General features: G+C 41.5%; 1 protein-coding gene and 1 pseudogene across 2 annotated transcripts in view; one reads left to right on the plus strand and one right to left on the minus strand.

Annotated features, from left to right (window-relative positions):
* Window positions 1-15091, plus strand: part of PABIR2 (PABIR family member 2) — a 214588-nt gene that overhangs the window by 65171 nt on the left and 134326 nt on the right. The gene's annotated exons all lie outside the window — the stretch shown is intronic.
* On the minus strand, window positions 8606-9205 carry LOC144307685 (fatty acid-binding protein, adipocyte pseudogene; annotated as a pseudogene).

Raw genomic sequence — 15091 nt, forward strand, 5'->3', positions numbered from 1 at the left:
AATGAAGGCTAACAGCGTGCTAAGTGCTGGACAGATTAATGGCCCGCCTCTTGCCTATAGGCTCCAATAATCTAAAGTCAATAGACAACATACCAGCAGTGTAACGAACGGCCATGTGGCACAGAGGTCAGCAGTCCTCTGCAGGAGCCAATTTGAAATGCCTAGAGGGGTCCAAGAGGGTTTGAGGTTGACTTCCTGACAGAGGATGCTTTCAGGAGCTATTTGAAGGTGTTATGACAAGTGACATGCTGCCTCTTTCCAAGCAAATAATGGGTATGGTTGGATATCTCTCCATTTACCCCACTCCATCTCCAGAGCAGAGTGTGTACATTGGGGTGCAGGAAGACAATGTTAGAACTTCTATTCCAATTGCCTGTTTATCACTTTTTAAAAACAATTTTATTTATTTACTTGACAGAGAGAGAGAGAGAGAGAGAGAGAGAGAGGGAGGGAGAGAGAACACAAGCAAGGGGAGCGGGAGAGGGAGAAGCAGACTCCCCACTGAGCAGGGAACTAGATGTGGGGCTTGATCCCAGGATCCCGGGATCATGACCTGAGCTGAAGGCAGATGCTTAACCAACTGAGCTACCTAGGCGCCCCTATTTTATCACTTTTAAATTTCTATTTTCTTTCTTTTTAAAAAATTTATTTACTTATGAGAGACACACAGAGAGAGGCAGAGATGTAGGCAGAGGGAGAAGCAGGCTCCATGCAGGGAGCCCGATATGGGACTTGATCCTGGGACCGCGGGATCATGCCCTGAGCCAAAGGCAGATGCTCAACTGCTGAGCCAGCCAGGTGTCCCTAAATTTCTATTTTCTGTATATGCTTTATGATGGAAAACGGACATACTAAAATTCAGGGTACATGATTAGAATTTACAAATTTCTCATCTATCACTTATAAATCATTTTCTGGTTTAGGATATATGATATAATGTCCACAATTATTATGTTAGTATGCAGTACATTAATATAATTTGTAAACCAGCAATATATATGTACTTAAGTACATATGCATAAAGTAAATATATAAATAAATATATTAAAATTATAAATATTTGATATTTGGGGATATACTCAAACACTTTTCTAAACAGGGGTTTGGGGAGATAGGCACCACACCTCACCATCATCCACCAGGAAGCAATATTCTGAGGCTTGCTTAGATTTTGGCAGAGCAAGAAACCCTATCTTCTTTGGTATTTCTTAGCCACATATGTCTGTTGGTCCATTTGGCTTGGTTTAAGTGCCTACCTGGCATGCAGAGACTCTGGCAGAGACAGAGCCCCTGGCCCTGTAGGGTTGATGAGCACAAGATCCAGTAATAGGGGATCAGTAATATCAATTTTGGTGCATCCACACAAGGGAATTTTATCTTGTGATTAAATTTTTTAAATTTAAATTTTACTTAGTTAACATTCATGTTTTAAAATGTAGGAGAAAAATGTCATGATGTGGAGAGATGGTCTTGTAATTGTAAAGAAAAGTAGTTTGCAGTTACATTGGAAAGATTCGTATTTTTATTAAAAGAACCCCCCCGCATCATGTATATATATGCATGGAAAAAGACTAGGAAGAAATAGCCCAATATACTCATGGTGGTGTGTAATTGCAGGCATTTTTATTTTCTTCTATGTAGCTATCTTTGTTTTCCAAAATTTCTATAAGAAGTCTATTTTTTTTTATTTTGAGAGAGAGAGAGACAGAGATTGAGAGAACATACAGGTGGGGGTGCGGGGGAGGGTCAGAGGAAGAGGGAGAGAGTGAATCTTAAACAGGCTCCACACTCAGCATGGAGTCTGAGGCGGGGCTTGATCTTACAACCTTGAGATCATGACCTGAGCTGAAATCAAGAGTCAGACACTTAACCAACTGAGCCACCCAGGCGCCCCTCTATAAGAAGTTTATATTGCTTTTGTAATCAGGAAGAACACTCTAAAAGAAAATAAATAGAACACCTGCACTTGAGAGAGCTGTAAGCATCTTCTCAGTGCACAATGCAGACCTACAGAAAGAAAAATGAGCCCTACTTGTTTCTGTTTCCTGTAAGAGGATGCTAAAGGACCTTATCACATCAGTGTGTGGTGAGGGCAGCGGGGTAGAAGTTTCTGTCGGGGATCAGAACCAGGAAGAACTGCACTGGTTTGCTTTTGTCTCGTAGACACTGTGACTCATGTCACTCAATAATCAGCAAATGTTTTTGCCTGTGAATCTCCTGTGATTTTCTTCGACTTTTTTGTTTTGAAGTGATTTTAGATTTATGTGAAAGTTGGAAAAAAAATAGTACAAAGATTTCCCATATACCCTTCACCTAGTCTTCTCTGATGTTAACTGACTTAACCATAATACAGTGATCAAAACTGGGAAATTAACTTAGTTACAATAATCCTGAATAAAGGTCTTAGTTCAGGCTGCTATAACTAAGTGTCACAGATTGGGTGGCTTATAAACAACAGAAATTTATTTCTCACAGTACTGGGGGTTGGAAGTCTGAGAAATGGGTGACCGCATGGTTGGATGAGGGCCTTTTTCTGGGTTGCAGACAGTCATCAATCACATTGCAGAAAGAGGAGGAGAAAGCTCTCTGGGGTCCCCTTTATAATAGCACTCATTCCATTCATGAAGACCTAAATCAAGACCTAATCACCTCCCAAAGTCCCTACCTCCTAATGTCATCACATTAGGGGTCAGATTTCAGCATGTGAATTTGGGGGGGCGGAGGGGTCACATTCAATCCATTGTACTAAATACCACAGTTTATTCACATTTCCCTAGTCTTTCTTTTTCTTTTCTTTTTAAAAAAGATTTTATTTATTCATGAGAGAGAGAGAGAGAGAGAGAGAGGCAGAGACATAGGCAGAGGCAGAGGCAGGCTCCATGCAGGGAGCCTGATGTGGGACTTGATCCCAGGACTCCAGGATCACACCCTGAGCAGAAGGCAGACGCTTAACAGCTGAGCCACTCAGGCGTCCCTTCCCTGACCTTTTAATAACAAAATCTCCCCTTGCACATTAAAAAAATATTTTTATTTATTTATTTTAAAAAAGATTTTCTTTATTTGTGAGTGACACACACAGAGAGAGAAAGAGAGAGAGAGAGAGAGAGGCAGAGACACAGGCAGAGGGAGAAGCAGGCTCCACGCAGGGAGTCCAATGTGGGACTCGATCCCGGGATCATGCCCTGAGTCCAAGGCAGGTGCCAAACCACTGAGCCACCCAGGGATTCCCTCCCCTTGCACATTTTTATCATACAGTTTTACAGTCTGAAGTATAAATAGTTGCAGAGGTGTTATTTTCAATCTATTGTAAACATCAGCATTTAAAATAAAACTGTTTCTTCTTTAAAAAAAGATCATTTATGTATATATTTATTTGAGAGAGAGAGAGAGAGAGCAGAGCCAGTGAGAACACAGGTAGGGGGAGAAGGGCAGAGGGAGAGGGAGATGGAGGCTCTCTGCTGAGTAGGAAGCTCAAGGAGGGACTCAATCCCAGGACCCTGGGATCATGACCTGAGCTGAAGGCAGACGCTTAACCAACTGAGCACACCAGGCACCCCTCTTTCTTCATTTTTAAAAAATGTATTAATGGATGGGGCACCTGGGTGGCTCAGTTGGTTAAGTGTTGACTCTTGGTTTCTGCTCAGGTCATGATCTCATCATGGCTCTGAGCTCAGCCTCAGGTCTGCTTGAAAGATTCAAAGATTCTCTCCCTCTGCCTCTCCCCCTGCTTGCTTGCACTCACTTGCTCTCTCTCTCTCTCTCTCAAATAAATAAACAACTCTTTAAAAATAAATAAATAAATTAATTACTTAATTAATGGAATCTAAATTCCAAAGTGATTTTACCCACCATTATTTTATTTGAAAACATATAAATGAGATTTTTAAAAAACATTTAACATTGTACTCCTTCAATCTGTATTTCTAGTTTACTTCCTCCAGGCAATTTTATCTTAAGGTAGTACATCTTTATACATGAAAGTCTAATGTTGGGATGCCTGGGTGGCTCAGTGATTGTGAGTCTGCCTTTGGCTCAGGGCATGATCCCGGGATCCGGGATCCGGGATCGAGTCCCACCTCAGGCTCCTTGCATGGGGCCTGCTTCTCCCTCTCCCTGTGTCTCTGTCTCTGTCTCTGTCTCTCTCTCTCTGTCTCTCTTGAATAAATAAATAAAATCTTTTAAAAAAAGAAAGAAAATATAATGCTCCCCCATCAGACTTTTCTGTAACAAAAATATACTCATAAATTGAATTAACTTTTACTTCCTGTATCCACAAAACACTATTTAAAAATATTATAATTATTGTACACAAATGACAAGAATAGAATAAATGTATTAAAAGTTTTTGAAAAGAGAGGCACCTGGGTTAAGCAACTGATTCTTGGAGTTGGCTCAGGTCATGGTCTCAGGGTGGTGGGATTGAGCCCTGTGTTGGGCTGATTGGATATTCTCTCCCTCTGCCCCTTCCCCTGGTCATGCTCTCCCCCCACTCTCACAAATAAATAAATAAATCTTAAAGTTTTTGAAAATAATTATTAGCTACAAAAAGTAAATTTTTATTTATGTGCATCTCTCAATGAAATGGATGGGATTTTTTTTTTTTTAGTATCCATGGATGAACATTGCTATTGCTAGAAACACAGTATTCAGCACCAATTCCATTTCTAATTTCCTTTCTTTATATATATAAGGACTAAGAAATCTTGTTCCTAGAAATAGGAAGACAAGAGTTGACATAATTCCATGAGTTCTTTCTGAGTTATATATGAAAAATCAGAGTGATCTCCCCCAAAAACCTTTTTCCCATTTTTTTATTGTGGTATAATTCCCATGCCATAAAATGTACTCTTTTAAAGAATAAAATTCAGTGGTTTTAATGTATTCAAAAAGTGGTATACCTATTACCACTATCCAATCCAGAATGTTTTCCTCACACCAAAAAGACATTAGCAGTCACTTCCCATTCCCCCCTCCCCACACTCCACCCCCGCACCTGCCAGCTCTTGGCAACCACTAATCTTTCTGTTTGTATGGATACTGCTCTTCTGGTCATTTCATATAAGTGGAATCATATAATAAGTGACCTATTTTTGGTCTAGCATCTTTCACTTTGCTTAATGTTTTATTCTTTTTTATGGCTGAATAAAATTACATGGTATATATGTACTACATTTTCTTTATTTATCAGTTGATGGACATTTCAGTTGTTTTCACCTTTTTGGCTATTGTGAATAATGTTCTTATGAACATTTGTATACAAATTTTTGGGTGGACATGTTTCATTTCTCTTGGGTACATATACCTAGGAGTGGAAGTGTTAAGTCACAAGCTGTGTTTAACCTTTTAAGGAAGTGCCGGACTTTTTTCCAAAGTGGCAGCATCATTATACATTTCTACAAGTAGTGTGCAAGCATTCCAATTTCTCCACATCCTCGTCAACACTTGTTATTATCTTTTTTATTATAGCCATTCTAGTCAATGTGAAATGGTATCTCTTTATAGTTCTGATTTGCATTTTCTTGATGGCTAATGATGCTGAACATCTTTATTTGTACTTATTGGCCAAGCCTTTTGGGATCTTTTGCCCACTTTTAATCAGGTCATTTGTCTTTTTGTTATTAAGTTTGTAAGAGTTCTTTATCTATTTGAGATACAAGTAAGTCCTTTATCAGGTGTGTGACTTACAAATATTTTCTCCCATTTCTCTTGCTGTCTTTTCATGTTCTAGATGGTATAATCTGCAGTACAACAGCTTTACATTTTTGTGTAGTCCGATTTATTTTTTCTTCTTTCTTTTGTCACTTGTGCTTTTGGTGTCCTATTTAAGAATCCATTACTCTAATCCAAGGTCATGAGGATTTATAGCTATATTTTCTTCTAAGAGTTTTCATTTTTATAATTTTATCTCCTGGCCTCTTGCCATTTCCATATGAGTTTTAGGATCAGCATGTCAATTTCTGCAAGAAAAGCCCACTGGGATTTTGTAAGGGATTGCATTTCATCTGTTTAATTCAAAATAATTGATTTGGGGTGTACTGCCATCATAACAATATTACATTTTCTAATCCATCAACAAAGGATGTTTTTCCATTTACTTCAGTCTTCTTTTATTTTGCTCAATAATGTGTTATAATTTTCAGGTACAAACCTTGCACTTCTTTTGTTAAATTTATCCCTAATTATTTTATTACTTTATTATAAATGGACTTGTTTTCTTAATTTGATTTTCAGGTTGTCTGTGGTTTGTGTATAATAATACAATTGGTTTTTAAAAGTGTTTTTTAAATAAATTTATTTTTTATTGGTGTTCAATTTGTCAACATACAGAATAACACCCAATGCTCATCCTGTCAAGTGCCCCCCTCAGTGCCCATTACCCATTCACCCCCACCCCCCACCCACCTCCCCTTCCACCACCCCTAGTTCGTTTCCCAGAGTTAAGAGTTTTTATGTTCTGTCTCCCTTTCTGATATTTCCTACACATTTCTTCTCCCTTCCCTTCTATTCCCTTTCACTATTATTTATATTCCCCAAATGAATGAGAACATATAATGTTTGTCCTTCTCCAATTGACTCATTTCACTCAGCATAATACCCTCCAGTTCTACCCATGTTGAAGCAAATGGTGGGTATTTGTCATTTCTAATGGCTGAGTTTTATTTTAAATTCTAGTATAGTTAACATACATTGTTTTGTTAGTTTCAGGTGTACACCATAGTGATTCAGCACTTCCCTACATCATCCAGTGCTCATCATGACAAGTTCACTCCTTAATCACCATCATCTATTTAATCTAACTCCCCACCCACCTTCCCATGGTAGCCATCAGTTTGTTCTCTATAGTTAAGGGTCTGTTTCTTGGTGTCTCTCTCTCTCTCTCTCTCTCATAATTCTTGTATCCTACAGCCTTGCTGAGCATGATTACTAGCTCTAATAGGTTATTTGGGTAGATTCTTTAGAATTTTCTACATATAAGATAATATAATATATGAATAGGGATATTTTTACTTCTTTCTTACCCAAATGGGTACCTTTTATTTCTTTTCTCTTGCCTAATTGACCTGGTACAATGTTGAATAGAAGTGGTGAGAGTAGAAATCTTTGTCTTATTCCTGATCCTAGGGAAAGAGCTTTCAGTATTTTTTTAAAAAGATTTTATTTATTTGAGAGAGAGAGAGAGGGCGAGAGAGAGAGAGAGAGTGCATGAGGGGAGGGAGGGGCAGAGGGAGACAGACAAGTAGACTCCTTGCTGAGTAGGGAGCCCAACACGCAGCTCCATCCCAGGATCCCATGATCGTGACCTGAGCCAAAGGCAGATGTTTAACCAATTGAGCCACTCAGGTGCCTCAAAGCTTTCAGTCTTATACCATTAAATTTTATGTTTGCTGTGTTTTTCATAGATGCCCTTTATCAGACTGAGGAAGTAACTTTCTATTCCTAGTTTGTTGAGTGTTTTTATCATGAAAAGGTATTGGATTTTGTAAAACACTTGTCCTGCATCTATTGAGTTGAACACGTGGTTTTTATCCTTTGTTCTATTATTACTACAGCATATTACAGGGATTGATTTTCATATGTTGAACCAACCTTGAATTCCTAGTTAAAAAATCCCACTTGGTCATTATATATAATCCTTTCTATATGTTGTTGACTTCAATTTTGGGGTACAGTTGACCCTTGAGTGACATGGGCCTGAAATGCATAGGTCTGCTAATATGTAGATCTTTTCCAATAAGCACAGTACAGTAGTGTAATGTATTTTCTTTCTTTCTTTCTTTCTTTCTTTCTTTCTTTCTTTCTTTCTTTCTTTCAAGAAAGAGGGTGGGGAAGGGGCAGAGGGAAGGGGGAAAGAGAATCCCAAGCAGGCTTGGTGCCCAGTGCAGAGCCTGACATGGGGCTCCATCCCATGACCCTGAGATCATGACCCGAGCTGAAACCAAGAATTGGGCGCTGAACTGACTGAGCCACCCAGGCAACCCTTTCTCATGAATTTCTTGATAACATTTTCTTTTCTGTAGCTTATGTGATTGTAAGAATATAGCATAAAATACATATACAAAATATGTGTTAATTAACTGTTATTGTTGAGGCTTTCAGTCAATAGTAGGCTATTAGTAGTTAAGTTTTTGGGGAATCAAAAGTTGCATATGGATTTTTGACTGCATGGGGGGATTGGTGCCCCTAACCCCTGCATTATTCAAGGGTCAACTGTATTTTGTTGAAGATTTTTTATTATTGTGGTAAAATACACATAACATAAAAGTCACCATTTCAACCATTTAGTGTCCAACTCAGTAGCATTTAGTACATTCATACTGTTGTGCAATCATCACTGCTATGTAGTTCCAGAACATTTTCATCACCCCAGGAGAAAGCCCCATACACATTAAACACTCCACATTCTCCCCTCTTCCCAGCCCTTGGCAATTGCTAATCACTTTCTGCCTCCGTGGATTTACCTATTCTGAATTTTGTTGAGGATTTTTACATCTGTGTTCATAAAGAATATTTGTCCATAGGTTTTGCCCAGGTGTGAGGTAAAAATGGCGTGGGTGAAATTCTTTCTATTTAGAGAATGGCTATTATTATTTTTTTATATCTAAAAGGTTTTATTTAACAAACATCCACGTTGGATAAGATCATTTGGGGGAAATCGGTTGCTTGCTAATTAGTAGAAAATAACAATACATGTTTGGACAATACATCCAACAGAATGTTGTAGAGTTCAATGCAAACTTCAGCTCGATGTCCCTTGGATTATGCTCTCTCATAAATTCTGGTAGAAGTGATGCCTTTCATGATACATTCTACCACCAGTTTATCATCCACTCGTTTTCTCTTTATGGTAGTTGATTTTCCGTCCCACTTCTGTACCTGTACCAGGACACCTCCATCTAAGGTTATGATGCTCTTGACTTTTTCTGTCATCTACAGTGACTTCATCAAATTCCTGGCCCAGTTTGAAGGAAATCTCTGTATTTTTAAAGGTGCTTTCCGATTTAATGGTGATCACATCCCCGTTTACACTGATGATCATGTTGGGTTTGGCCATGCCAGCCACTTTCCTGGTGGTGAAGCCCACTCCCACTTCTTTCATGTAATCATCAAAGTTTTCACTGGAGCTAAGTTTCCAGGTACCCACAAAAGCATCACACATTTTTTTTAGCTTTTAGGATTATCTTCAAGATGAGAAAAAAGCTGTCGTGGTCTGTAAGGTGTTATGAGAATGGCTATTATAAATTATTTAACACTAAGCAGCCCATAAAGAAGGGGCCTTGCCTTTCTGCCAAACAGTTATTCACAGTCCCCTTTGTAGCCAATTTATTTGGCAAGGGAGGGAGATGTGCAGAGAAAAGGAGGTGAGCAATCTTTCAGCTTTGTGTCCCTTCTGTCTGGTGAGAAAGAAGGACTCTGGGAGAAGTGCTGCCCAGTGTGGCTCCAGGCAGAATGTAAACATATGTTTGCCCTCAAATCTCCCTTCTCTACTTTTGTGTCTAGTCCCCGAGTGGCCTCAAGTAGCCAGGTCCTGGGATTTGATCTCAATGGTCTCTGCCCCCCAGCTGGGACCTTAGGCCCTGAGACTCCTCTCATAATTGGTTCCCTGTTGAGTGCCCCTTGCCCACAAGCCTTTCTAACTGACCATATGGCATCCACTTGCTTGAGTCACGTGTTCTTGCTTGCTAAGGCCTCCTTAAGTTACCCTGTCCAAATTCTCTGATCATGAGGAATGTCAAGCCCTAAGGTTGTTAAAAAAAAAAAAAGACTTGCCAGAAGCCAGGAAGGAGGTATTTCTGGAGAGCAGCATGTTCTTTAGGTACTTTTCAAGTAATGTACAAAGGCAAGTTCATTACTTGATGAAGCTAGTTCAGGGGATGGGGAATGAAAGGTATACTCCTACCCTCGGAGTGCCCCTCACAGCCCAAGTCCACCTTCCAGCTTTGTTGAAAGCCAGAAGTCTCTGGAGAGACTTTGTGATGGGGAAAATTTTTTTTCTCCATGGAGGCTTTCTGGCTCACACTTCTCCAAACCCCAAAGACACTCCCAGGCTCAAGATGATGTCATTGGAGTGTTTTCAGATAGAGAATTTAAGACTTTCTCTGACTTCATGGGCTTTGTGTTTATAGCTGAACTCAAACTTTACAAGACTTAGGTTCATTTGCCTTTAGTCAAAAATTCCCTTTCTTGGCTCCATTTCTAAATACACATGGGCCTCTGAGTCTTCTTGGCCATCAGGTACCTGTTGATCAAAAGTGCCACATACTTAGGTGGGACTAATGTGGCTGACATGTCCTTTGAAGTTCAAATAGGGTTGGAAATGAGTACACTGTTGCTCACATGATGTCAACTCACATGTTTGAAATGTAGTGTGTGACATTTGACAGACTCAAGCACATGGAAAGATGGTCATTCTTCTTATAGAACCAAAGACTCCACTCAAGAATAAGGGAATGGCTTCCCATCAGGGTCTGTTTCTTTGATGAAGAATGCTATTTCTGGGGCACCTGGGTAGCTCAGTAGGTTGAGTGTCCACCTGTTGATTTTGGCTCAGGTCATGATCTCAGAGTCCTGGGATTGAGCCTGATGTGGGGCTCCATGCTCAGTGGAGAGTCTGCTTGAGGATTCTCTCCCTCTCCCTCTACTTCTCCCCAACTCATGCATTCTCTTTCTCTCTCAAATAAATAAATAAATATTTTTAAGAAGAGTGCTATATCTAACCCTTAGGCAAGTAGTGGGATATTTGAATAGTTTCAGAATTTTAGTAGGCAGGCCTACCCTCCATCCTTGCCCTTATTGTGAGGGGCAGTCCCCACTGAAGCCCTAAGCTTTTTTCTTACACCTACATGGCTGATAAAAGCAATTTGCCATATATATGCAATGTACTTCTCCCTGAAGAATATTCCAGATGGTTCAGGGTTGGCCACTTGTATGGCCAAACCAGAGAAGGCAAATCCCCTGTAAGTTCCCACTTCTCCTATCTTCACTCATAGTAGGCCTTAAAGCACTCTTTTCCATCGAGTTGGGTTGAGACCACAGAATTCTCAATTCAGCATTCCCAGCAATCTAGACCAGTTGCCTGGGGTTGATATACAAATTAATAATAATAACAAGAACAACTAACATTTTACTGAGAATTGATGGGTCATGCACTGGCTAAGTGCAGTATGTGCATTATTTTTTAAATTCACACATTACTTTTTTATGATACTATTATCTAATATACAAGAAAACCAAGGCCAAAGGAGGTTATCTTTCCCAAGGTCAAACTGTCAGAACCTGGGCTGGAATTCTGGTCTGACTTGAGAGACTGATCCCTTAACCATTACATGATGCCAATTCATTCATTCACTCAGTGAGTATTAGCACCAATGAGATGTTAGTATTGTTCTAGGACTGGGGATACAGCAGTCAGAAGAGCTCTATGCAGTGAAACATGCCACACTGTATGGGCCTCCTGGAAGAAGAAGGCCTCTGAAGATCAGTGAACTAACAATGGGCGATCTATCCATTTGCTAGCAGGATGAGGGATCTCAAAAATGGACAAGCTCCAATCTGAGGACAGGGAATGTATGAAAAACACAAGCCACAAGGCAAAGGAGCAGTGGTGGAGTTTAAGCTCAACTCTGGTCCTATCAGGGCGCTGTGTGCTTAGTATAGGCTGTGGCTCATTCTCCAGTGCTTGAGGTAGAAAACATGCCCATTCATCTCTATAAAGGTCAACCACCTGGGCCCCTCTAAACATGGGCCAACCTTCAGCTTCTCAAACACCCCATGTCTGCTTCTCTTTTCTGCCATTAGCAGCTGGATGTGTGAAGCTCATGGCTCTCTGCAAGGAACCCTGGGGCAGATCACAGGTGGGGCTGAGCTCACCCTTCCTATAGAGACATTCCTCTTTTCTGAAGGGGAAGGAGATAGATCAAAGGACACCTGGGCCCATTTGCTTGATAGGGAGACTCGGGGCGAGGCGGGGAGGGGGGTGCTGGAAAGGAAGAGGGAGGAGGGGACCGGAGCAGCCTAGAGCCGTACCATGATTTATTGGCTTGTTTTGCTCCTGCACTTCTGTTTACCCAGCTGGGCCTGCTGCTGCCCAGGGTACCGGCATGTGCATAGCCACTCTGACCAGTTTTTGGGGTAATGTCAGAGAAAGCTGTGGACCTGGCCAGCTCCTGGCAAAATTGAGGCAATTGAGTTTGTGTTTTCTATTTGCAAGTGCCCAGCCCCACTAGGCTTTTTCTCTCATCCATGGGGCACTCCTGCACACAACCCAACTGTGCCGCCCCCACCGCCCCCATCTCAGCCACAACATCCCTCAGCCCTTCTTTTCCTTGGTGGAAAGTGGTGTCACCCAGGCTTCTAAGGCATGCTTACACTAACAGGTAAACATCTGCCAACAGCCTCAAGCCTAATTCTTCTAGAATTTTAAAATGCTGGGCACCTCTTTAATTAATCCATTCAAGAGCAGATTGCCTCGGGAGAGGAAATGAAACAAACAGCTTATGGAAGAGTAGCAGATCCAAGAACATGAACTGAGTCCCCAGTCTAGGGCAGTCTTCTTTCTGCTAATTGATGAACAAAGTTAAAACAAATCCCAGCATCTCAATAAGGCTCACTGCCTGGTTTAAACAGCAACAGAGAAGTCTTGACAGCCCCCAGAGTAGGATGATTTCAAAACTCTGTGTGTGTGTGTATCGTACATGCATGTGCATGTGCAAGAGGGTGGTGGCCAGGATTTTAAGACCCAAAGGGCCCTTCCAGGCACATGTGGTCAGTGCTCTGTCAGTGCGTAGAATCAGCTCTACATTTCTTACAAACCAACCCAATCTGAGACCAAACAGAAGGAACTGGTGGCAAAGGGCCTCTGGGCCTCGGGTAGGCACTAGGAATGATGCTTCCAAGTAGGGGCTTTGCAGCCAGGCAAGCCTGACTGGGGTTTTCAAACCCAAGCTCTGCTATTTATTGTTTGGCCTTAAGCAAGTCGTTTACCTCTTCTTTTTTTTTTTTTAAAGGTTTTATTTATTGATTCATGAGAGACACAGAGACCTAGGCAGAGTGAAAGGGAGAAGCAGGCTTCCTGCAGATAGCCCAATGCAGGACTTGATCCTGGGACTCTGGGATCAAGCCCCGAGCCAAAGAAGATGCTCAATCACTGAGCCACCCAGGTGTCCCTTCTGAGTCTCAGTATAAGACTGTTATATGGAGAGAAACACCCACTTCACTGCATTGTTGTACAGATTAGATACTGTGAAATATGCCAACCACTTAACAACTGCTCTGAGTGCTCATACCTGGGGGCTGTGGTAGTCCAAAATAAGGATTCTGGAAAGCAGGAGATAGGGCAGTGGAGAGCTTCAGCACTTTGGGTGTTCATTCCTAATGTTTTCACAGTTCAAAAGAAAATTCAGAAGGTGGAGGCAACCCAGTGTCTATCAACAGATGAATGTAAACAGAAGGTGGTACGTTCATACAGTGGAGTACTATTCAGCCTTCAAAAGGGAGGAAATCCTGACACCTGCTACACACTATAGAAGAAACTTGAAGACATTAGGCTAAATGAAAGGAGCTTGTCACACAAAAAATAGTGTATGATTCCATTTACATGCGGGACCTAAGGTACCATTCATAGTGGCAGAAAGTAGAATGGTGGTTGCTAGGGGCTTGAGGTAGGGGCAAAAGGAGAGTTGTTTAATGTGTCCAGTTTCAGTTTGAGAAGACAAAAAGAGGTCTGGAAAAAGATGATGCACAATATTAATGCCACTGAACTGGACACTTAAAATGGTTAAAATGTCAATTTTATGGCCTTTTTGGTGGTGACGCCCTCCTCACGAGAATATGCCCCTCATGAAGGACCCCCCTCCACCCAACCCTGGAAGAGGAGACGAAGAAGCACAAGAAGAGGCACCTAGTACGAGGGCCCCAACTCCTACTTTATGGATGTGAAGTGCCCACAGAATTGCTTACAGAATTGCCACCATCTTGAGCCATACACAAACTGTAGTTTGTGCTCCACTGTCCTTTGCAGCCTACAGGAGGAAAAGCAAGGTGTATAGAAGGATGCTCCTTCAGATAAAAGCAGCACTAAAAGCACCCAAAATCAAGATGAGTGAAAAACAATCCAATATCACATTTTGGGTTAAAAAAATGTCAGGGCACCTGGGTGGCTCATCAGTTAAACATCTGCCTTCGGCTCAGGTCATGATCCCAGGGTCCTGGGATTGAGCCCCACATCCAGCTCCCTGCTCAGTGCAGAGTTGGCTTGTCCCTCTCCCTCCCTGCATTTGTTCTTGGCTCTCTTTCTCTCATAAATAAATAAATAAATAAATAAATAAATAAATAAATAAATAAATAAATCTTTTTAAAAAATGTCAATTTATGTTCTCTATGTGTTGCTGTAGTTTAAAAAAAGAAAGTTTGAGAATTACTGGGATTAGGAGTATACATGTGAGGAAGAGGAATGAGAGAAAAAAAAAAACAGAACAACTCTGGCAAAGGGATGAGTGCCCCAGGGAAAGCCTTGCTGGGATGCTACTATATTCCACCCTACTATGAGTGGGCAACTGATTCCCATAAAGGGTCAGAGAGATAGAGCAAACAGAAGAAGGAGAGGAGGGGGGCCTGGGGCTGTCCGTGTCAAACAAAAAATAGAAAGGAATGGAAGTTTCAGAGCTCTGAAAATGCAGCAAGCAAGGAAAGAAGGCTCTATTTCTAGTCCATGGTCACCTGGAGTAGAGGAGTCCCCAAGCCCATTTGAACCTCAGCTGCAGCCAGACAGGGAGACCTCAGGAGGGGAGGAGGAGGTGATTTGGGCTGGTCCAAGGTAAAAATGGCTGAGATTCACAGATGCGATGGGTTCAGGTCCCTACCACTTCCAGGCAGAGTGTCTGAGACTAGCTTCTCCTCTTTCCCCAGTCTCACTCCCTCTAGGCTCCACGGGGTCCCTGGAGGCTGCTCTCTCCTTTGGTTCAGCTGCCTTATTTCCCTGGATAGGATGTTGTGGGGGAGGGGAGGCAGGGGCTGCCATTCCTCTCATCCCTGGGCACCTACTTCCTCACCAGGCCACGCTGGCCCCTGGCCGTGTGGACACACCTGAATCCAG

Source organism: Canis aureus, chromosome X (assembly GCF_053574225.1).
Source record: "Canis aureus isolate CA01 chromosome X, VMU_Caureus_v.1.0, whole genome shotgun sequence".
Classification (NCBI taxonomy): domain Eukaryota; kingdom Metazoa; phylum Chordata; class Mammalia; order Carnivora; family Canidae; genus Canis; species Canis aureus.